We start from the raw sequence: 25,020 nt of genomic DNA on the forward strand, positions 1-25,020 counted from the left end.
CTGAAGCAGTAGAACTGCTTGAACCCGGGAGGCAGAGATTGCGGTGAGCCGACATGGTGCCATTGCACTCCAGCCTGGGCAACAAGAATGAAACTTCATTTCAAAACAAAAAACCCCACCTAAGTCGCTGTACCCCATGCCCACTCCATGGCCCAAGACCCTTTCACATGTAAATTCTAGAGTTGTAAGCCTTTAAAGGGCAGGGACTTTCTCTGTGAGCTCAAGCCTGGCTATTGGGCAGCTACGCTTCCTTGCTCCTGGCCGAACAAATCACCCCTTCCTTCCCAGTTCAGTGTTCAAAAGGTTTGTTTCTCAGCTTTTCCTGCTCCATTAAGACTGACAAAACAGACTCCTTGTGGCAATAAGACACCAAATTTCAACCTGACTCTAGTATCACATCGCATGCTCTCTGAGGGCTGCCAACTAAGAAATTTCATCTACATAACAACAACCTTGGCTTCCACAACCCTTTTATCTTAAGCATTCTTTCTACTGACGACTTAAGTGTTTAGACAGAGTTTAACTCTGTCAGCCAATTGCCAATCAAGAAATCTCTGAATCCGGCCGGGCGCAGTGGCTCATGCCTGTAATCCTAGCACTTTGGGAGGCCAAGGTGGGTGGATCACCTGAGGTCAGGAGTTCAAGACCAGCCTGGCCATCATGGTGAAACCCCCATCTTATTAAAAAAAAAAAAAAAAGAAATCTCTGAATCCACCTGTGACCTGAAGCCCCTCCCCAAGATATCCCACCTTTTTAGACTGAAGCAACATACACCTTCCAGGTATTGACTTATATCTTTGCTCGTGACACCTGTCTCCCTAAAATGTATAAAACCAAACGATAACCCGACCACTTCAGGCACACTTTCTCAGGGCCTCTTTTTTTTTATTATTATTTTTTATTTATTTATTTATTTATTTTTAAAGACAGGGTTTCACCGTGTTGGTCAGACTGGTCTTGAACTCCCGACCTCAGGTGATCCGCACACCTTGGCCTCCAAAGTATTTGGATTACAGGCGTGAGCCGCTACGCCCGGCCCTCAGGAACTCTTGAGACTGTACTCCGGGCCATGGTCACTCGTCTTGGCCCAGAATAAACCTCTTTAAATATTTTACAGAATTAGCTCTTTCATCAAGTGTCAAAGACAATAGGTTTCACTTTGTATGGTTGCTCATAATAAAATAATTCTGACATATACTATCTATATAGTCATGACTATAATGCATGAGAAATAATATAGCCAGGCCGGGGTATATGGGAGGCCGAGGCAGATGGATTGCTTGAGGTCAGGAGTTCAAGACCAGCCTGGCCAACATGGTGAAAACCTGTCTCTACTAAAAATACAAAAATTAGCCAGGTGTGATGGTGCACACCTGTAGTCACAGCTACTTGGGAGGCTGAGGCAGGAGAATCGCTTGAGCCCGGGATGTGAAGGCTGAAGTGAGGCAAGATCACACCACTGCACTCCAACCTGGTCAACAGGGCAAGACTCCATCCCAATAAATAAATAGATAAATAAATAAAGTAAAATAGCATCACAATGCTGGGCATGGGGCACACTGACTCACACCTATAATTCCAGCACTTTCGGAGGCTGAGACAGGAGGATCACTTGAGTTTGAGACCAGTCTGGGCAACAAAGCAAGACCCCAACTCTACAAAAAGAAATTTTTAATTAGCTGGTTGTAGTGGTACACACCTAGTGCACCTCCCAGCTTCTTGAGAGCCTGAGGCAGGAGGATCACTTGAACCTAGGCATTCAAGGCTGCAGTGAGCTATTATTGTACCACTGAACTCTAGCCTGGGTTACAGAGGAAAACTCTGATTCAATATATATATTTTTAGTAGAGACAAGGATTCACCATGTTGGTCAGGCTGGTCTCAAACTCCTGATCTTGTGACCCACCCACCTCGGCCTCCCAAAGAACTGGGATTACAGACATGAGCCATGGAGCCTGGCCGAATGACCCAATTCTTAGGATCAACTTTCGCTATACATCTCACCATGATCCAGGGATTTTTGCAATGATCCAGTCTATGAAGAAGATATTTCTTACCTAATTGCAATATAATATTGTTATTTACTGAATTTTCACAGTGAGATCCTGCTGCCCCTGCCCACCTACGACCTGAGTTCTTTGTCCTGCAAGATACATGTAACCTTAGGGAAATTACAGGTCAGGTGTAAACGAAGTGTGGGAAATGGAGGCAGTGGTTCTGCTCTACATTGTGTGAAGAAGGCTGAACACTTTTGCTGGAGTGGTTTTGTCCCCTTCTATGTGGTATAAGTCTAGTTTACATACTAATATTTAGTATTTTATTCCTACTGTGCAACAAACCTTTTCAGGAGCAATAAACTAAAGCAAAAACATCCTAGAAACCCATATTTAATTATAAATTAAGTTCTGAATTTCAATTTCTCTAAGTTGATTATGAACGGGAAACTTCCATAAAATGGCAACCTTTACCTTTCATCATGGAGGTCGAAGATAAATCACCAACCTCAAACAAGATGACACAAGATAGATGTGATTCAGAAGCATCACATCTATCAAAACTTAGTAATTATTTTAAGACTACACCTGAAATCAAAATGTGGATCTGCAGAAGTGGATTTACATATCACCCTGTGAATCATGACTCTTCACTTAGATCAAATTACTTTTTCTTCAGAAAAGTACTTCAGTGTGACAGTATTAATAACACGTTTTTCTGGCTGAGCGAGGTGGCTCACGCCTGTAATCCCAGCACTTTGGGAGACTGAGGTGGGCGGATCACTTAAGCCCAGGAGTTCGAGCCTGGACAACATGGGGCAATTCTGTCTCTACTAAAAATCCAAAAATTAGCCGGGTATGCCGATGCATGCCTGTAATCTCAGCTACTTGGGATGGGAAGCTGAAGCAGGAGGATCACTTGAACCCTGGAGGGGGAGGTTGCTGTAAACTGAGATTGTGCCACTGTCTTCCAGTCTGAGCCACAGAGCGAGACGAGGCTCCATCTCAAAAAATAGGCCAGTGCAGTGCCTCACCGACACTCTGGGCGGCCAAAGAGGGTGGATCAGCTGAGATCAGGAGTTCAAGACCAGCCTGGTCAACATGGTGAAACCCCATCTCCACTAAAAATACAAAAATTAGCTAGGCATGGTGGCGCACATTCCAAATCCAAAAATAAGGAATCGAGAAGGGCCACGATTCTGCAGCATCCAAATCTGGTGAAGCACTCACAGGAATCAAGAGTTCCTTCCTCCCCCGGGGCGGGGGGCCTGCGAGCGTCAATGTGTGCCCCATGCAGGCACTGCAGCACCGCCCCACCGGGTTCCAGCCCCAGGGCCCCTTCCAGGCCGTCAGTATTTTTAATAGAGACGGGATTTCACCACGTTGTCCAGGCTGGTCTTGAACTCCTGACTTCAGGTGATCTGCCCTCCTCAGCCTCCCAAAGTGTTGGGATTACAGGTGTGAGCCACCACACATAGTCCATTTTGTATTATTTCTAATTGTCTTTTTTTGCCTGTTTATTTTTATTTTGTCTGTCAATCAGAGGTGAAAACTTAGTGCCTCTTCTGTGTGTGTGTTTTGTTTTTTGTTTTTAGTACAAATCCAGCCCTGGATATGTATGTGTGTGGCTTTCTTGTTTCCCAGGAATATGTGTGAGCTTTTCAAAGCCTTTATTCCTTAAAGCATCTCATTGCTCATCCTCTTCTAGGTAGCAGCAACTAATGCATTGGCTTGGAAATGTTTTTGACAAATGCCCTCCGGTAGCCTCATCAGTCCCAGGAAAAATACAAATTAAGTATGTGCCCTTCGAGCCAGTCCTTCAAGAAGCCACCAGACAAGTCAAAACAAACTACAATTTTTTTCTTTTTATGAGACAGAGTCTCACTCTGTTGCCCAGGCTGGAGTGCAGTGGCGTGATCTCGGCCCACTGAAATCTCTGACTCCTTGGTTCAAGCGATTTTCATGCCTCAGCCTCCTGAGTAGCTGGGATTACAGGCACAAGCCACCACACCCAGCTAATTTTTGTGTTTTTAGTAGAGATGGGGTTTCATCATGTTGGCCAGGATGGTCTTGATCTCGTGATCCACTGCCTCAGCCTCCCAAAGTGCTGGGATTGCAGGCATGAGCCACAAACTACAATTTTTTAGAATAAGTGTGTTCCGCTCCTTCTAGTACTTGGTATCTATCGTGAATATAGATTGTTGTCTTCAAGCTTCTGCCAAACTAGTAGTGGGGATGATACCAGGGTAGGTTAATATGCCATAAAGCTTACTTACCAGATTCAGCTTTTTAAAAAAATACATTGTTAGAAAAGAAACCTAAGAAAAAAAGCAAAATAAAAAAATAAATTGTTTAAGCATTCCCCTAGTTACTATAACCTTTTGATTAGATTCTAGAGCTCTGAAAAAGTTGACTCTGACAGGTTTTCTTTTGCTTTATTTATTGCTTTTATGGCTAGACTGACATTTAAAGGTTCTTACTCTACTGTTTTTTTTGGCTAATGTCTTGTATTTTCCTAGCTTTTTTTTTTTTTTTTTTTTTTTTTTTTGAGGCGGAGTTTCGCTCTTGATACCTAGGCTGGAGTGCAATGGCGCAATCTCGGCTCACCGCAACCTCCGCCTCCTGGGTTCAGGCAATTCTCCTGCCTCAGCCCCCTGAGTAGCTGAGATTACAGGCACGTTCCACCATGCCCAGCTAATTTTTTGTATTTTTAGTAGAGACGGGGTTTCACCGTGTTGACCAGGATGGTCTCGATCTCCTGACCTCGTGATCCACCCGCCTCGGCCTCCCAAAGTGCTGGGCTTACAGGCGTGAGCCACCGCGCCTGGCTATTTTAGGAATTCTTAAACTGATCCCTTTGATATACTAACACCTTCTTGATCATGTGACTTCCGTGTTGAGAAATCTGAAGCTCACAATTTCCCCTTGCCTACCAAATGATGTTTAAGCTGTAGTTCTGGCATAGCTTTCCAACTTTATTTCACTGTTCCTCCTAACCTCACTCCCACACTATGTTTTGATGAAGCCACACCACTAGGCTTCTCCCAAGTATGCAGTTTGCTTTCCGTATCTGCTCCTGTACCTCCATTAATGCTGTTTGCTCCCCATCTGGATTGCCCCTTACCCTCACCTCTGCCAGCTGAACACTACCCATCTCTCTCATTCTCTCTTGCTCTCTTTTTTCAAACAGGGTCTTACTCTGTTGCCCAGGTGGAGTGCAGTGGCTCACTGTAATCTCTGTTCCACGGCTCAAGCAATCCTCCCACCTCAGCCTCCCGAGTAACTGGGATTACAGGCGTGCATCACCATGCTCGGATAATTTTTATATTTTAGTAGAGATGGAGTTTCACCATGTTGGTCAGGCTGGTCTCAAATTCCTGACCTTAAATGATCCGCCAGCCTTGGCCTCCCAAAGTGCTGGTGTTAGAGGTGTGAGCCATCATGCCCAGCCAGAACACTACCTGTCTCTTAATTAGCTCAAATTGCACCCTTTCTATTAGGTCATTCCTAATTTCTTCAACCGAAACTAATTTCTTCCACTAAATTGCTATGACATTTTGGTACCATTTATATTATGTATATCATATATTGTTTATATTATCTGTATTCATGTTTTCATTCATTCTTTCAATAACTGCTTAGAACACCCACTGTTTGCTAGGGCTAGAGTATCAAAGAAGGCAGACAGTGTCCCTAATGATCATTAAGGTATACACTGGATTTATATATATACATACACACATATATATATAAAATATTATATATATTGTTATTAAGAAAGAGCTGGGGAGCTGGGTGTGGTAGTAGGCTCATGCCTGTAGTCTTAGCACTTTGGGAGGCTAAAGCAGATCTCTTGAGCCCAGGAGTTTGAGACCAGGCTGGGCAGCATGGTGAAACCCCGTCTCTACTGAAAACACAAAAAAATGTCAAGTATGGTGGTGCTTGCCTATGGTCCCAGCTACTCAGGAGGCTGAGTGTGAGGATCACCTGAGCCCAGGAGGCGGAGGTTACAGTGAGCCGAGATTATGCCAGTGTATTCCAGCCTGGGCAACAGAGTGAGACCCTGTCTCAAAACAAAAAAAGATGAAAGAGGGAGAAAGGGGTGGAGAGAGAGAGGGAGGGAAGGAAGGAAGGAAGGGAGAAAGAAGAAATAGAAAGAAGAAAAAGAAAGGAAGAAGGAAGGAAGGAATCCAGCAGGATTTGATGAGTGACAATAAGATGAGTCCAAGTTTTCCAGGTTAACAGTAAGGAGAGAGCACAACAGGCTGAGGGAACAACATGTCAGAGGGGGCTGGGGCAGTCTGCCACCTTACCTTTTTTACCAGCGTCAAAGAACCATTGCTATTAGCATGGTGCTTTATGCTTACCACACAAGAAGTCTAAGAATTAATGAGGCTGGGCACGGTGGCTCATGCCTCTAATCCCAGCACTTTGGGAGGCTGAGGTGGGTGGATCATGAGGTCAGGAGTTCAGGACCAACCTGGCCAAGATAGTGAAACCCCATCTCTACTAAAAATACAAAAATTTGCCAAGCATGGTGACAGGCGCCTGTAATCCCAGCTACTTGATTGAACCCAGGAGGCAGAGGTTGCAGTGAGCCAAGATCATGCCACTGCACTCCAGCCTGCGTGACAGAGCAAGACTCTGTCTCAGAAAAAAAAAAAAAGAATTAATGAATACACATTGAGAATAGGAGTAGGTTTGACAAGAAAAAGAATCAAATGATAAAGAGTAAATTGTCAGAGAATAAGATCATTTGAATATTTCTTTTAATTTCAATAAAATAGTAGTAGTAGTAATAGTAGCAGTAGTAGCAGCAGCTAATGTTTATTGAGTGCTTACTCTGGGAAAAAAAACTGTGCTAAGAACTTTATGTTTGTCATTTTATATACGTTCTGGATTGTGTGCTCTTCCTCCTTTTCTACAGTCTCTTGAAGCAGTCTCCAAATGTGGAGCTCTCCTTCCCACAGCGATCAGAAGGCTCCAATGTCTTTAGTGGTACAAAAACAGGAACATTGTTTCTCACTTCATACCGGGTAATTTCTGTTTCTACTTTAATCTGCTGATTAACTCTACATTTGTTTTCCTTAAAAATGAAGAAAAGTTAAATACTGACTTTCAAAGTGTTTTTCTTTCTTTCTTTTTTTTTTTTACATACCTGACAGCAATAATTTAAGTGAGAAAAATACTGTATTTTTTTTTTTTTTTAAATAGAGATGGAGTTTCACTTTGTTGGCCAGGCTAGTCTTGAACTTCCAGACCTCAGGTGATCCACCCGCCTCGGTCTCCCAATCAAAGTGTTTTTAAACATTTGTACGTTGGGATTTTCCATGTTGAAGAGTGATGGAAGAAATGATGATGTTTCTCAATTAGGCCAGAATGTACCTTGCTCTTATAAGTCTCAATCCATGGACCAATTCTGCATTCGTTTTCCAAAGTTTCTTTCCTTGTTTAGGTGATTTTCGTAACTTCGCACTCCATCAACGATCCCATGTTGTCTTTTATGATGCCATTTGATCTGATGACGAACCTCACCGTTGAACAACCAGTATTTGCTGCAAACTTCATTAAGGGAAGTATTTGGGCAGCTCCAGATGGTAAGTATTCCTTCAGAAGCGTGTATCTTTTTTCCTCAAAACTTTCTAGAATGTTTAAGATTCAAATTTGGCTCATGTTGAAATTCAAACAAAAGCTGCCCTGTTTTGTCAGGTAGTGCTTCCCTTGGTGTTTGTGGCAGTCTTTCTGTTGTCATCTGTGCCAGTTTCTTAGTGAGTGTGTGCCATTTCTTCCCCCAGGTGGCTGGGAAGGACAAGCTGCTTTTAAATTAGTCTTCAGAAACGGAGGTGCCATTGAATTTGCCCAGTTGATGGTGAAAGCTGCCTGTGCTGGTGAGTGATGCTGAAAAAGATATTAAGCACTTTGGGTTTTTTTGTTTGTTTGGGTTTTGTTGTTGTTGCTGGTGTTATTGTTTTGTTGTTTTTGAGAAAGGGATTTTTGTATTTTTTCTAAGTCGGGTTTTCACCGTGTTACCAGGCTGGTCTTGAACTCCTGAGCTCAAGTGATCCTCTGTCTTAGCCTCCCAAAGTGCTGGGATTATAGGCGTGAGCCACTGTGCCTGGCCCACTTTGGGTTTTAAGGCTTGCGGAATTAAAGTGGAGTAACTCAGCCAAGATTTGCTGGCCTCTGTGGCCAGGCAGTTGGTATTTGCACACATATTCAGTCGGCATTTTCTGGGCTTACCTACAGTTGCCAAATACCAAGTTACAGGATAGGAACACAAAGATTATTCAGTCTCTTCCTGTCCTGAGGGAGCTGGCAATGTAGTGGGAGCTTACAGTCAGACACCCAAGTGACTATATCTGATAGTCTTTTGTCCATTTAAACACTGACCTCAGATATCCACTGAGCGGTCTCTTTTTTGGGTCAGGGAGCCCTTAGTTATTCTTCCTTTGGTCTGGTTTTTTACTTTTTCTTCTCTCTGGACTCACCTTTGCTTTGCTCAGGTTTAGTCCCCATCTTATATGAGAGGGGAGTAGAGGTACTGTCAAGACTTATAGCACTGATCTAATGGGTATGCTAGAGAACTCTTTCATCTACAGCCATACCACCCTGAACGCGCCCGATCTCGTCAGATCTCAGAAGCAGAGCAGGGTCGGGCCTGGTTAGTACTTGGATGGGAGAACTCTTTCAAACTTTAACTACAAATAATTTTATATATATGTGTGTGTGTGTGTGTGTGTGTGTGTGTGTGTGTATATTTGTTGTTGTTGTTTGTTATTGTTGTTATTGAGAGGTAGTCTTGCTCTGTCACCCAGGCTGGAGTGCAATGGCACGATTTTGGCTCACTGCAACCTCCGCCTCCCAGGTTCAAGCCATTCTCCTGCTTCAGCCTCCTGAGTAGCTGATTACAGGTGCCCGCCATCACACCCAGTTAATTTTTGTGTTTTTAGTAGAGATGGGGTTTCACCGTGTTGGCCAGGCTAACCTCAAACTCCTGACCTCAGGTGATCCACCTGCCTCAACCTCCCAAAGTATTGGGATAACAGGCATGAGCCACCTCGCTCAGCTATGATATATTTTTATTTAGTCTAGCCTCACTTCATGCCCCTCACTTTCTTACCTTTTATGCTCCAATCAAACTGAACTTTTTTGTACTTTATTTTCTCTCATCTCTACACCTTTATGCTATTTTTTTCTGTCTGGAATGCTCTTCTTTCTCCCTGCCACTCACCCCCAACTTCAACCTAGTTGAGACAAACATGCTCTAGTAGACAGACATATGGCAGATACACTATTATATCTCAGGGAATATGCTGTAATAAAGATATGGACAAAGTGCTGGGGACACACAGAGAATGGAGTAAACTTTCTAGCTTAGAAGACTTAATGGATTGGGATGCTATAAACCGTGGTCAGAAATATAAGGCTGGGCCTGGTGGCTCATGCCTATAATCCCAGCACTTTGGGAGGCCGAGATGGGCAGATCACCTGAAGTCAAGAGTTTGAGCTCAGCCTGGCCAACATGGCGAAACCCCGTCTCTACTAAAAATACAAAAATTAACTGGGTGTGGTGGTGTGCACCTGTAGTCCCAGCTACTTGGAAGGCTGAGGCAGGAGGATCACTTGAACCAAGGAGGCAGAGGTTGCAGTGAGTCGAAATCATGCCATGTACTCCAGCCTGGGCAATAGAGTAAGACTCTATCTCAAAAAAAAGAATATAAAAGGCAGTCTAAGCCGGGCACAGTGGCTCAAGCCTGTAATCCCAGCACTTTGGGAGGCCGAGGCGGGTGGATCACGAGGTCAAGAGATCGAGACCATCCTGGTCAACATTGTGAAACCCCATCTCTACTAATACAAAAAAATTAGCTGGGCATGGTGGCGCGTGCCTGTAATCCCAGCTACTCAGGAAGCTGAGGCAGGAGAATCGCCTGAACCCAGGAGGCGGAGGTTGCGGTGAGCCGAGATCGTGCCATTGCACTCCAGCCTGGGTAACGAGAGTGAAACTCCGTCTCCAAAAAAAAAAAAAAAAGGCAGTCTAAGTTGAAGAAGAAATGAGTTCAATTTTAGACAAAACACTGGCTAACATATATTGAAATGTTTACTGTATACTCGGCAGTGTTCAAAGCCCTTTACGTGTGTCAATTTTTTTAATCCTTGCAAAAATCTTATGATGTAGGTACTATTATTATCCCCAGTTTATAGCTGGAGAAACTGAATCAGCGGTGGTATATAATTTCCCAAGGCTATATAGTTAGCAAGTGATGTAGCTGGGATTTGAACTCTAAACCTACTTTCTCTTCTTTTTAAGTCTTTTATTATTAAAACAAATCAGATCTATGGAAAAGTTGTAAGAATATTACAGTCGGCTTCCTTCATCTAGACTCGCCCTCAGTGTTAGCATTTTCCTACATTTGCTCTTTATTATTCTTTTTCTTCTTTTGTTCTTGCTAAACTATTTGGGAGTAAGTCACAAAGATTATTTTTTTCATTCCTAAATATTCAAGTGTGTTTCTCCTACGGATGCAGGTATCCTTTCATCTAACCTCAGTGTATTTATCAAATTCAGAAAATTTAACATTGATATAATATTGTTATTTAATATATAGTTTATATTCAGCTGGGCACAGTGGCTCATGTGTGTAATCCCAGCACTCTGGGAGGCCGAGGAGGGCAGATCACTTGAGGTCAGGAGTTTGAGACCAGCCTGGCCAACGTGGTGAAACCCCATCTCTACAAAAATACAAAAAATAGCTAGGCATGGTGGTATGTGCCTGTAGTCCCAGCTACTCAGGAGGCTGTGGCACAAGAGTTGCTTGAACCCAGGAGGCAGAGGTTGCAATGAGCCAAGATCATGCCACTGTACTCCAGCCTAGGCAACAAGAGCGAAACTCTGTCTCAAAAAATAAAAATGAAAAAGGGGGACCTCACCCCTGTAATCCCAGCACTTTTGGAGATCAAGGTGGGTGGATCACGAGGTCAAGAGATCAAGACCATCCTGGCCAACATGGTGAAACCTGTCTCTTCTAAATATAAAAATTAGCTGGGCATGGTGGTGAACGCCTGTGGTCCCAGCTACTCCGGAGGCTGAGGCAGGAAAATCACTTGAACCTCGGAGTTGGAGGTTGCAGTGAGCCGAGATTGCACCACTGCACTCCAGCCTGGCAACAGAGTGAGACTCCGTCTCAAAAAACAAACAAACAAAATATATAGTTTATATTCAAATTCAAATGATTATCCTGTTACTGTTCCTCATTCTAATAGCACTTTTTCCCCCACTCTAGGATCTAATTCTGGATCACACATTGAATTTACTTCTCTTATTTCTTCTGTTTACTTTAATCTGGAACTCAGTCTTTCTTTGTCTTTCATGAAATTGACGTTTTTAAAAGAATGTCAACTTATTGTTTTGTGGAATATCCCTTCATTTGAGTCTGTCTGTGTTCCCATGGTTATATTCAGGCCATGCATATTGGCAGGAATACTACATAAGTGATGTGTCTTTTTGAGCCTATACTCTTGACCCCTATACCATATTAAGTTGAGGTACAGGGAGGTCACTGGACATGCAGCTTGGAGCTCCAGAGATGAGCTATGTCTAGAGACTGATTTGGAAATCCTCAGCACACAGGTTGTCTCTGGAGCCATGTGAATGATGGGCTTCCTCAGTGATTTGAGGATAGAGTTCCTGACATTTAAGGGAAGGGAAGGGAATTAGTGATGTGCAAAGATTGAGAAGGGACTAACTGGAGACAAATGAGGAGAATCAAGTGAGTTTAATACACCAAAAGTCAATGGAGGAGAAAGTTACAAGAGATAGGGGGTGGTCATACATATCAGCTGTTCTAGATGTGTTTGGTAAAATGAAGACTGAAAAGTGTGCATTGTTTGTGGTAATTAGAGTTTGTTTATGGTAGCAAGAGAAATTTCAGTGAAATGCTGGAGAAGAAAGGTAGTGGAAGAGCCATATTCCGGGAGATTAAGAAGTAAAAAAAAATTTTCCAGTTACCTTTGATGATACAGTGCGAAGATAAAGAAACCAAGAAGTTCACAAGCTGTACCTAACCCACAGCTGCTTGGTAGTCCAGAGTGCAGGGAGCATCTGGAAGCCTGAAATGGATTGCAGGGTATCCTGACAGAGAAGTACAACTATGGGAAATCCAGAGACGGGACACTTGGAAGACTAGTACTTCTTTGCTACAGACATCTGAGGAACTCAGGACAGTAGCATACTGAGTCTTGAATTCACTTTTATTTTTGGCCCCATAGTACTGAAGAGGGCTTCTTTTTTAGGATTATGGGCTAAGGGTCAGGCAACTTTTGAGGTTCTTTGTACTCTCACCTAAGATCTACTTCTTGGTCTGCAATGCTAGCCAAGAAGGTTCAGCATCTCAGCAGTTACATAGCCACTTGAAAAGAGTTTAGGCAACTTAGATGAACTTGTCCAATGTCTGGAACTACTCTGGGTCTTCAGATTATACCATGGCTTAGATGTGGGAAACCTCCCCCTCCTCCACCTGCCCACACAAGAGCCAGGGCTTACGAGATAGATGTTCTTGAGGCCCTTGGAGTTAACTGTTAATCATTCTTTATGATCTGATTCTTTGACCAGGAAAGATTCCCTTTCCCTCTGCAGAGTTGATATGTCAGGGCTCTTTGATTTATGTTTTTAACATATGTATGTTGAGTACCTATTGTGAGCCAAATTCCCAATTGTGAGACAACTGGGAACACAACAGTGAATAAGACACACATAGTCTTTATAAATTTACAGTCTAGTGAGAGTCATATAAAAAGCAAAATTGTAAGTGAATAAAATAGTTATTGTTGGAATTACTATAAAGGACACAGAGGGTCCTCAAGGAGGGTGATGAGGGAAGAGGGGCAACTTTAGATTTATAGTGAATTAGTTAGAATAATCCTAGCTGCTGAAACATATAAACCCCAAATTATCAATGCTGAAGACAGTAGATTACTGCTTAATAAAGACCAATTAGCAGGGGCAAGAGGAGGCTGTGTTCCACATAGTTATTCAGGGACCCAGGGTAATGGGTCCTTGCTTTTTTTTTTTTTTTTTTTTTTTTTTTTTTTGAGACAGAGTTTCACTCTTATTGCCCAGGCTGGAGTGCAGTGGCGCAATCTCAGCTCACTGCAACCTCCACCTCCTGGGTTCAAGTGATTCTTCTGCCTCAGCCTCCCAAGTACCTGGGATTACAGGTGTCTGCCACCACACCCAGCTAATTTTTGTATTTTTAGTAGAGACGGGGTTTCACTATGTTGGTCAGTCTGGTCTCTAACTCCTGACCTCAGGCAGTCCACCTGCCTTGGCCTCCCAAAGTGCTGGGATCACAGGTGTGAGCCACTGTACCCAGCTAGTCCTTGCTGTCTTTAACCCATGGCTTCCATGACCTCTTTGTACAGCCAGCAGAGAAGGGAATAAAGTAAAGATCTCCCTTGGGAAGCTTTTATGGGCCAGGCCTGGAAACTGTGTACCTTACTCCTGGTCACATGCCATAGGCCAGAACTCAGTGTGGTAGGCTGATAATGGATCCACAGTCCCAATCCTCAGAACCTGTGAATGTTACCTTATTTATAAAAAGGGTGTTTGTATATGTAATTAATTTAAGGATCTTGAGATGACAAGATTACCCTATTAGGTGGCCCCAAATGCCATCACAAGTGTTATCATAAGAGAGATACAGAGGGAAGACAAGACAAAAGTGTTTTCTTCTGTACCACACTGCCTTACCTTGGTCTTTAATGGATATATCTTACCAATTTGGTAGAATCCTCACTTGGAAGTTTTTTCTGAATATCTGTTATGATAGGTGCTATGCTAGGCCTGGAATAAGCATAGGCAAATGAGACACAATCTCTTCCTGTAAGAAACATGTCATTCAGGACAAGGATCATATTTCTTTTCTTTTCTCTTCTTTTTTTGAGACAAGGTGTTGCTCTGTCACCCAGGTTGGAGGCTGCAGTGCAGTGGCACAAACACAACTCACTGCAGCCTCAAACTCCCAGGTTCAAGCAATCCTCCCACCTCAGCTTCCTGAGTAGCTGGGACCACAGACATGTACCACTGTGCCTGGCTAATTTAAAAATAATTTTTTGTAGAGATAGGGTCTTGCCATGTTGCCCAGGCTGTCTTGAACTCCTAGGGTCAAGCAATCCTCCCACCTTGGCCTCTCAAAGTGTTGGGATTACAGGTGTGAGCTACTGCGCCCAGCCCATGTTTCTTTTTTATCTTGTATCTCAAAAGCATTGTTGGAAACACATGCAAGATGGTTATTAAATACTCTGTTAATTGTTCAGTTGATACCTGCTATACCTCTGAATTAAAAGAGTTCCTATTTTGCCAAACTTGTCTTCCCAGCTGCCCGAGGATTTCCACTTAGAACCTTAAATGACTGGTTTAGCTCTACGAGAATTTATGTAATTACTGGAGAAGGGAATGTATGCACTCCACAGATGCCTTGTTCAGGTAAGGTATGGCAGAGAGGTTCTTCCTGGAAGGTGGGAAACTGTGCCGGAGGTTCAAAGATCTATCCACTGCAGGCTTGCCTCCAGCTCCCCTGCAGGAGAAGCAACAGAGATTTAGGGGGCTGGAAAATGGTCATGTCTGTGACTTTGTTTCCTGACTGAAACCCAGTGGCAAACTCAGCAAGTGACTGGGGCTTCGGTTTCAGGCTTACTTTCTTTTTTTGGATGGAGTTTTGCTTTTGTTTCCCAGGTTGGAGTGCAATGGCTTAATCTTGGCTCACTGTAACCTCTGCCTCCCGGGTTCAAGTGATTCTTCTGCCTTAGCTTCCCAAAGCGTGCCACCACACCCGGCTAATTTTGCATTTTTAGTGGACACGGGGTTTCTCCATGTTGGTCAGTCTGGTCTTGAACTCCTGACCTCAGGTGATCTGCCCTCACAAAGTGCTGGGATTATAGGCGTGAGCCACCAAGCCCGGCCTCAGGCTTACTTTTTAATGATATATTTAAACCTGGAACATACTTGAACAACTCCTGTTAGTGGGAAGGGTCACTTCCTGTTTATAGTCTGAGCAGAAAAATATGCTCTAGCCCACTTCCTCATTTCCATTTCACAAAGCATAGCCATCATGCCTGTGCCACACCCTTCAACCTCACTGAGGACTCTAGCCCTGGGCACTTTAACAGTTGTGCTGTTAAAGTCCACTGCTACTCAATGGGGTTTCTGGGAAGTAATTCTCAAATGTGGTCCACTGCCTACTGGCAGGCCACAAAGGGTCTCCTAATGCTGCCAACACACCCAAAAATACGGGACTTCTCTTGAGTTCTCCTTGGAAAATGATTTGCGTGTCCATGGGCTTTTAGTTTTGTATGTAACTTGAAGGCTACTTACTTGAAAACTTAGGAGTTACCTTGGTTTTTAAAGGCTATTAAAATATAATATTCAGAATCTAAAGTAAGTTTTGCTAGCATTTAACATTTTTAAAATTTGAGGTGAAACTCACCTAACATATTAACATTTTAAAGTGTACAATTCAGTGGTATTTAGTGTAAAATTTAGCAGTATTTGATGTATTCACAATATTATACATCCCCAAGCTCTCTCTAGTTTGAAAAGTTTTTTTTTGTTTTTATTTTTTCAGACAAGATCTTACTTTGTCAACAAGCTGTAGTGCAGTGGTACTATCATGGCTCCCTGCAGCCTCAGCCTCCTGGGCTCAAGCAATCCTCCCACCTCAGCGCCCCACAACCATAGTAGGCTAGGACCACAGGTGCAATCCACCATGCTCAGCTAATTTTCATGTGTTTTTGTGGAGACAGGAATTTCAGAGACTCATTGTGGTTTTAATTTGCATTTTCTTAATGACTAATGATGTTGAACATCTTTTTATGTGCTTTTTGGCTTTTTGTTTACCTTTACTGGAGAAATGTCTGTTCAAGTCCTTTGCCTATTTTTTTTTCTTTAAATCGGATTGCTTGTCTTTTTGTTGTTGAGTATAAGCATTCTTTATGTAGTCTGGATATGAAATCCTTGTCAGATATATTATTTGCAAATATTTTTCGGTTTTCATTCACATTTTTTTTTTCTTTTGAGACAGAATCTCACTCCATCACCAGGCACCAGGCTGCTCGGCTCACTGCAACCTCCACTTCCCGGGTTCAAGCAGTTCTCCTGCCTCAGCCTTCCGAGTAGCTGGGACTACAGACACGCGCCACTACGCCCAGCTAATTTTTTTTGTATTTTTAGTAGAGATGGGGTTTCACCATGTTGGCCAGGATGGTCTCGATCTCTTAACCTCGTGATCCATCCGCCTCGGCCTCCCAAAGTGCTGGGATTACAGGTGTGAGCCACCGCCCCCAGCCTTCATTCACATTCTTAATATTGCCTTTTTTTTTTTTTGAACTTTTTTTTTTAAGATGGGGTTTCACCATGCTGGTCAGGCTGGTCTTGAACTCCCGACCTCAGGTGATCCACCTGCCTTGGCCTCCAAAGTGCTTGGATTACAGGCATGAGCCACCATGCCTGGCCAATAATGACTTTTTTTTTGAGACAGAGTCACCCTGGCTGGAGGGCAGTGGCATCGTCCTGGCTCACTGCAACCTCTGTCTCCCAGGTTCAAGTGATTCTTGTGCCTCATCCTCCCAAATAGCTGGGACTGCAGGTGTGTGCCACCATGCGCAGCTAACATTTTTTTTTTTTTTTAATTAGAGATGGAGTTTTACCATGTTACTCAGGCTGGTCTAGAACTCCTGAGCTCAAGTGATCTACCTGCCTCAGCTGGTGTGTTACAGGTGTGAATCACTGTGCCCAGGAAAAAATGACTTTTAATGCACAAGGGTTTTTAATTTTTATCACATTTTTTTCTCTTGTTTCTCATGCTTTTGATGTAAAATTTAAAATTCATTGCCAAATCCAATGTCATAAAGATTTATCCGGCTGGGTGCGGTGGCTCACGCCTGTAATCCCAGCACTTTGGGAGACTGAGGCGGGTGGATCATGAGGTCAAGAGATCAAGACCATCCTGGTCAACATGGTGAAACCCTGTCTCTACTAAAAATACAAAAAATTAGCTGGGCATGGTGGCGCATGCCTGTAATCCCAGCTACTCGGGAGGCTGAGGCAGGAGAATTGCCTGAACCCAGGAGGTGGAGGTTGCAGTGAGCCGAGATCGCGCCATTGCACTCCAGCCTGGGTAACAAGAGCGAAACTCCGTCTCAAAAAATAAATAAATAAATAAATAAATAAATAAATAAATAAATAAATAAATAAATAAAGATTTATCCCTGTGTTTTCTTCTAAGGATTTTATAGTTTTAGCTCTTATATCAAGCTTGTCCAACCCATGGCCCAGGATGGCTTTGAATGCAGCCCAACACAAATTCAATAATGCTGAAACTATTTCCAGTTTTTAATTTATGAAGTAAATCAACAATATAAAGACATTTCTTATAATATTAAGTAAAAGAGCCAGATTTTAAAAATCATATGGTTGATATGATCATGATTGTATAAAGAATATTCACAGAGATTCTACAAAGAAATACACCAAAATATTAAGTGTTTGGTGATGGAATTATAGATGACTTTTTCCATTCCTCTTTCTCTATTTTCCAAATGCATATTCCTCATTAAGCATGTATTGCTTTTTTTTATAATCAAACTTTATTTAGTAAAATACATATCGTGCACAAGGAAGTAGTGCACTTATCTATTCATAGGGTTGTTTTCACGTTCATTTGAAATCGCTACACAACAGGAGGTGATACGCCTTCAACTGGTGATGGCTGGAGGAAATAGTTTTAGCATTATTCTGCCTGACTTCTCTTCTTGTGTCAGTTTGCTTCAGCATTATTTTTTAAGTTCTTCTTTCTCACATATTCCTTGACTTCCAGGTAACTGATTTTTTTTTCCTTCTCATTATAATTCCCAGTTATTGTCTATGGAGCCCCACCTGCGGGATATTGAGCCCCACCTCCCGGATATGGAGCCCCACCTGCGGGATATGGAGCCTCACCTCCTGGATATGGAGCTCCACCTGCAGGATATGGAGCCCCACCTCCAGGATATGTAGCCCTGCCTGCAGGATATGAAGTCCCGCCTGCAGCATATGAAGTCCCGCCTGCAGGATGTGAAGTCCTGCCTGCAGGATATGAAGCCCCACCTCCTGGATACAGAGCCCCTCCTGCAGTAGTATATGGAGCCCTACCTCCCAGATACGGAGCTCCACCTGCAGGAAATGAAGACCCTCGAGTTGGATACGGAGCCTCACCTGCAGGATATGGAGCCACACCTTCTGGATACAGAGCCACACCTGCTGGATCTGGAGCCAGGCCTCACGAATCTGCAGCAGCCCAAACTCCTGAAAATGAGGCTTCTCTTCCCTCTCCCTCCTCTTCTCAGGTCCACTCTTAAGCTTCTTAGATGTAAACATTGAAGACTCACCAAGAAGAGAGGTACGCTAAAATTGAAGTCAGGATAAGGAGGAGGACTCAGGTATGTGATTACAGGCTTCTCGCAGGTAGTCATTCCATCCTTTGGAAGAGCAATCTTATGGGGCAAGGTGAAGCTTTACTTGTGTGCCTAGATTTTAGAAGCAGAATCAAGTCTTGATTAGCTTGCTAAAGTAAGAGTATCATTGTAGGGCTAATTCCCAGTAATATGGTTGACATAGGGTTGCATTTTTAAACATACCTTGAATGTGAGTGTGGAAAAAGTTTCCTGTCTTTAGATCCCCATTCAAGAAACATTTACTATGCTCCGTTTGCTAGGCACTAAGATGTGTGCTAAAAACATCATGTTGAACACTTAGTTGTTTGCAAAAGCTAAATTTCCAATAGTGAAAGAAAATATTATAAATTATGGTATATCCATAAAATGGAGAGAAAGCCTCTTTGAGGAGGCCAAAAACAAATAAAAACATGATAAATTTTACTATATCAAAGTTTAAAACTTCTCTTTGACAAAAGTTAAAAGGTAGGCAACAGACTAGGAGAAAGTGATTTCCAACATATATATTTAAAAAATTATAGTCAGAATACATGAATAATTACAAATCAATTCTCCTCAAAATGACAAAAATTTGAATTGCCAACCAACCAAGGCAATAGCATGGCCAAAAAACATTTGAAAAGGTGTTCAGCTTGACTAGTGTTAGGGAAATGCAACTTGAAATGAGAAAACATTTTTGTCTCCAAAGATATACAAGTATTAAAACTCTTGATGTGGCACTTTCACATCTTAATATCTACCCCTGAGAAATACTTGGACGTGTGCACAAAGATGCATGTCAGAAGATTTCATATTATTCATTGTTTCTAACAGCACAAAATTAGAAATAACCTATATGCCTATTAACAGGAAATGTATGAATAGACTATGGTATGCCCATGCTACATATGCAGAAATTTCTAAGACTTGTTGATAATGAGAAAAGTTGTAGGAAGCATATACTGCAGTGATTTTCAGCCTCTTCGGACTGAATGCCCCATTTTATAACAAATATTTATATTTTATAACAAATGTTTATATTTTCATATTTATAACAAATATTTTGTAATGTCTCCATAACTCAATGAAGTTTGTAGATAATTGTATATGATTCCACACCATTTCAACCAAAATTAATATAATACCATAAATATGATAGAGGAAATAAAAGGAGTTTATAGTAAAATTTTAAGTGTTTTAATATATAAATGCTCAGATTCTACCATATTAGAAGACATACTGAAGTAATCAGGTGTTCACTCTCATATACATAGTCACCATAGGTATAAAAACTAGAAATGCTAACTGATATGAATATGTTGCTTTGGTGACTTGAATACCATTGCCATTGGCAATGTTGTTTTCCAAAATGGTGAACAACCTTTGAACATTTTCCAAATAAAACAAAGTTTAGTTTTCCTTTGATTTACACAGTGGTTGAATTCCTGAAAATTTCTGTATATATTAAAGTCATAGAAATTGAGTTAGGCTCTAGGCTCAAATGATTATAAATGTGCTTCACCTACATCACTGGCTGGAGAGCTATTTGAAAGTCAGGAGATAGCCGGGCGCGGTGGCTCACGCCTGTAATCCTAGCACTTTGGGAGGCCGAGGGGTGGATCACCTGAGGTCAGGAGTTCAAGACCAGCCTGGCCATCATGGTGAAACCCCATCTTAAAAAAAAAAAAAAAAGGTCAGGAGATAGACAATTCTTTGTTATGAGGTACTGCCCTGTGCCTTTCAGGATGTCTAGGGTCTTCGACTCCTCACCCATTAAATGCCAGTAATGGCCGCCAATTGTGGTAACCAAAAATGCTCCCACTTATTTCCTAATTGCTCCTGGGGGTGGAGGGGGGCAGTACTGTCCCTGCTGAGAATCACTATTCTAGACTATTTGAAGGTTTTCAGCACCTTCAGACACCATTCTCCCACTCTGGCAAGGTAGGCAAAGTTCCTAATTTCATTGGCCTTTCCTTATCTTATTGTAGGCTCATCAAGCTGCATAAAAGGGAGGCCTTAAAAATATATGGTAGCCAGGTGTGATGGCACATCCCTGTAATCCCAGCACTTTGGGAGGATAAGGTGGGAGAATCGCTTGAGGCTAGGAGTTGAAGACCAGCTTGGGCGATGTAGCCAGACCCTGTCTCTAGAGAAAAAAAGCGATTGTGGTACACAGTTGACCCAGAAGACATTTAAATCAATATATTTTCTATGCATTTTTTTTTTTTTTTTGAGACAGAGTCTCACTCTGTCACTCAGGCTGGAGCACAGTGGTGCAATCTTGGCTCACTGCAACCACCACCTCCTGGGTACAAGTGATTTTCATGCCTCAGCCTCCTGAGTAGCTGGGATTATAGGCATGTAACAGTATGCCCAGCTAATTTTTTTATTTTTAGTAGAGGTGGGATCTGGCCACGTTGGCCAGGCTAGTCTTGAATGCCTGGCCTCAAGTGATCCGCCCATCTCAGCCTCCCAAAGTGCTTGGATTACAGGCAGGAGCCACCATGCCTGGCGAATAATTAGATATTTTAAAGAATTTCTTCTTTTCTTACTTCCAAACTACAGTATGTGGGCAACAGTGACAAGGAGAGGAAGAGAGGAGAGACTCACCCAACTAGAGCAGGAATAAAGTTTCCCTTGTTCAGCTTTTCAGTGTCTGCTGGAATGTGTTGGTAAGTTGGGAACAGGGTGAATGGGTAAGGCCTTTTTTATATAGGAAAGTTTTCCAAGTAACTGATATCTGGCAAATATTTGGGGATTAGAATTCTAAAAGAATAAAAACTAGACTTCTCTTCTCCTCTCCATTTTAGTTATACTTGTATCAGGTAGAGTTGAGGTGAAGTCCAGTTACCTGAAAAGGGTAACAAGTGCAAGTTTCTTTCTTTCTTTTTTTTTTTTGAGACGGAGTTTTGCTCTTGTTACCCAGGCTGGAGTGCAATGGTGCGATCTCGGCTCACCGCAACCTCTGCCTCCTGGGTTCGGGCAATTCTCCTGCCTCAGCCTCCTGAGTAGCTGGGATTACAGGCATGCGCCACCATGCCCAGCTAATTTTTTGTATTTTTAGTAGAGATGGGGTTTCACCATGTTGACCAGGATGGTCTTGATCTCTTGACCTCGTGATCCACCCGCCTCGGCCTCCCAAAATGCTGGGATTACAGGCATGAGCCACCGCGCCTGGCATTCTTTTTTTTTTTTTTTTTTTTTTTTTGAGATGGAGTCTCGCTCTTGTTGCCCAGGTTGGTGTGCAAGGCACAGTCTCAGCTCACCACAACCTCTGCCTCCCGGGTTCAAGTGATTCTCCTGCCTCAGCCTCCTGAGCAGCTGGGATTACAGGCGCCCGCCACCACGCCCAGCTAATTTTTTGTATTTTTAGTAGAGACAGGGTTTCACTGTGTTGGTCAGGCTAGTCCCGAACTCCTGACCTCAGGCAATATACCCGTCTCGGCCTCCCAAAGTGCTGGGATTACAGGTGTGAACCACTGCACCTGGCCTCAAGCTTCTTGAAGATGGAATTCCACCATGTTCCCCTGTGCAAAGGGTACCCATTTACCTGCTCCACCAAACTGCCATACAACCGAAGACTGACTGTGTAAGGATAGGACCAAGCAGAGCCACAGTTTGGACCACATGGTGCTGTGTGGAACACCTGCTGTTAGTTAGCTCCCACTGTCTGGTGCAGTTGTTTCCCCAAAGACTCAGTCCAATTTATTCTGTAAGAGACACTATAAGAACTTCGTGTCCTGTACATTCAAAGGGCCCTGGTTTATGCTTTGCTTAGGACAAATCCAGTCAGAATTCAGCTGAGCCTTCTGTATGCTCAAAGCACTCATGTGCTGAGTTCCTCAGCTCCTCACTGACATTTTGAGTACTTTCTTTCTGACTCACTCACTGTGCTCATGGATTCTGCTCTTCCTGTCTCTTCCCCAGCTGCAATACAGAAACTAGACTCTGTTGTCTACTGTTTCATTTCCTATTAGAAATATAAAGGGATAGAAATAAGACCTTTTAGTCCTGGACTATCTAGTATTGGCCCCTAAAGTGAGCCTCCAAATACTCCTTTTCATGGGTAAGTGGATGCTCCCTAACCTGCTGGAGCAGATCCTTCCTGGCTTTGCTACCCTGAGATATCAAGAGAAAAACATACAGCTCGTGTGATTTTTCTTTTTTTTTTTTTGAGATGGAGTCTTGCTCTGTACCCCAGGCTGGAGGGCAGTGGTGCAATCTCGGCTCACTGCAATCTCTGTCCCCCAGGTTCAAACGATTCTCCTGCCTCAGCCTCATGAGTATCTGGGATTACAGGTGCCTGCCACCATGCCTGGCTAATTTTTGTGTTTTTAGTGGAGATGGGGTTTCTCCATGTTGGCTGGGCTGGTCTCAAACTCCTGACCTCAAGTGATCTGCCTGCTTCGGCCTCCGAAAGTGCTGGGATTATAGGCATGAGCCACCATGCCTGGCTGATTTTTCAATCTGTAGATTAATATGTTCAAGAAATATTGCTTGTCTCTATTTTCTTTAAATTTATTTATGTTACCAAGAATCCCACCACCATCTGCTTTGTTGGTGGGCTCCCCACAAATCCCAAGATTATGCAAAGATATCCAGATTTTATGTGGCACCACGATCCTGAGAAGGTCCTTCTGGTCATCAGACTGCTTCTGAAACAGCGACTATCCAGTCCTGGCAGTTGCATCAAGTCTAAAAGCTTGTTTCTTTGGGACCCCAAATTAGGATAGGGCATAGAACCAGGATGTCAGAGATCCAACTCTGTGTACCATATTGCTCCTGAGAGCTAGGTAGTAGAACCCTAATGCTCACCTTATCCTTGAGAGTCTCATAATTCCTTCCCCAAACTCCCAGATTCTGCACTCTCAGCTGCGCTGTTAGTCTTCATCCCCTCCACCTCTTAAGCATCTATCCTAATCCAAATCTCAGGATTTGGGTTTCCACAAAAGGTAATAGAAAGCCTTGCCTTCATGTTGACTTGGCTTTTCTTGCCCAGCACTTGGCTGGTTGCTTGAAAATCATGTATGTATATGTATAAAATGTAGAGGCCCAATTTACATTAATAATGTAAAAAATTATTCTGCTACACAGATTACCTTGTTGGAAATGAAACATATGGTATCCTTCCCAGCCTTTGACTTGAGGGTTTTCTGGAGCCTGAAGATGATGGGGCAGACAACCATGGACTGCTAGAGAATAAACTTTTTTTGAAGCTTCCTAAAAGGATTAGAAATAAAAGGTTCTGTCAAAGGGAAAGGTCTATATTGATGTTACCATAAGTTTGATTAGATGTTTGATTTAGTAGCCAATATAAGAAATTTGTGTGAATTTTAGTAATTAGAATTTATTACAAATAATAAAACAGGGTATTAGTAATGTTATAGTATCTTTGGGGTGTCACTTTTCTGGCCAGAAACCTCTGTGGCCGGGTGGTACCTCTGGCCAAGTTTTGCTTGGGCCCACTGGGCTCATTGCACCCACTCAGCCTGGCAGGCTGCACTTGGCTCACACTACTGGCCTGAGTCCCATGCCTGCCAAGGGAGACTGCATGGAGTGGTGAGGGGTGTGTATGAGGAAGTGTGGGGTCTGACTGTTAGTCAGACATGCCAGCTGCTGCAGTGGGCTGTCAGCTCCAGATACCAGTATGGGCACCAACTCCTGCGAGGCTGCAGCTGAACTAGTCACACTGCAAACGGCTTCCAGGGAAAAGGTGGCACCCGGAAGCTTGGAGACGCCAGCAACCGCAGGGCCCCAGAGAGGGAGTAACAGTCTGGCTCAGAGAGCTCCCAGGTTTGGGCTCCCCAAAGCTCTTCTTTCCTTCTCTTTGCCCACAGCATGGTTAGCAAGGAGCTCACCATGCTCCTTGTGTTACAGCTCTTTTAGCCTCATTTGGCGGGACCCGAGTTCTTGAATGAGGTATACAGACAAGTAGAGGGTGAGCAATGAGAATGAGGTATACAGACAAATGGAAGGTGAGCAAGACAAAGAGAAGCTTTATTGAGTGACAGTAGCTTGGAGGCCTTGGAGTGGGTAGCTCCTATCTACAGGCAGGTCTTCCTGTTGTCTCTGCAGCTCTCAGCAGAGAGGAGGCCCTAGAGTGGGTAGCTCCACTGGTTGTCCCAATGTCTTCTCAGCTCTGGCTGACCCCAGGGCTTTTATGGACCTCAAAAAAGAAGAAATTTGTACCAGTTGGTCCATGTGTGGCCATGGGCATGCCCACAAAAGGTACCACAAGTTCTCACTCTGGTCCATTGGACTGGCATCCTGGTCCCCAGCCTTCAAGCTCTCCCTGGCCTGGAGGTCGGGCCTCACCAGGGACCCATCCCCTTCTACCCAGGAACCTGTCTGCCCCCTGCCTTTCATGGTGTCCAGGCTGTAGGTGCCAAGCCAAACTGCCCTCAGCTCCCCTCGGCCTCCTTCCTGTGCTTATTGGTGCCCAAAATCTGGAGGGGGCTGAGGTGGCAGGGGGCTGGTGTGTCAGCAGTGCTCCAACTTTGCTCTGAGATCAGAGCAGGCACTGACAGCAGGAAGAAGCTAAGCAGTGGGAGCAGGCATTTCC

General features: G+C 43.3%; 1 long non-coding RNA gene and 1 pseudogene across 1 annotated transcript; both read left to right on the top strand.

Annotated features, from left to right (window-relative positions):
• The first annotated feature begins 6,862 nt into the window (after positions 1 to 6,862).
• On the top strand, positions 6,863 to 18,406 carry LOC105722472 (postacrosomal sheath WW domain-binding protein-like; annotated as a pseudogene).
• LOC135271315 (uncharacterized) lies at positions 18,401 to 23,954 on the top strand. Its single transcript, XR_010339422.1, has 3 exons — positions 18,401 to 18,464; positions 21,024 to 21,130; positions 23,553 to 23,954. It is a non-coding gene; the product is annotated as an uncharacterized LOC135271315 (long non-coding RNA).
• The last annotated feature ends 1,066 nt before the right edge of the window (positions 23,955 to 25,020 follow it).

This window comes from Aotus nancymaae, unplaced genomic scaffold (genome assembly GCF_030222135.1).
Source record: "Aotus nancymaae isolate 86718 unplaced genomic scaffold, 86718_ANA_hifiasm-v0.15.2.pri h1tg000076l, whole genome shotgun sequence".
Lineage (NCBI taxonomy): Eukaryota > Metazoa > Chordata > Mammalia > Primates > Aotidae > Aotus > Aotus nancymaae.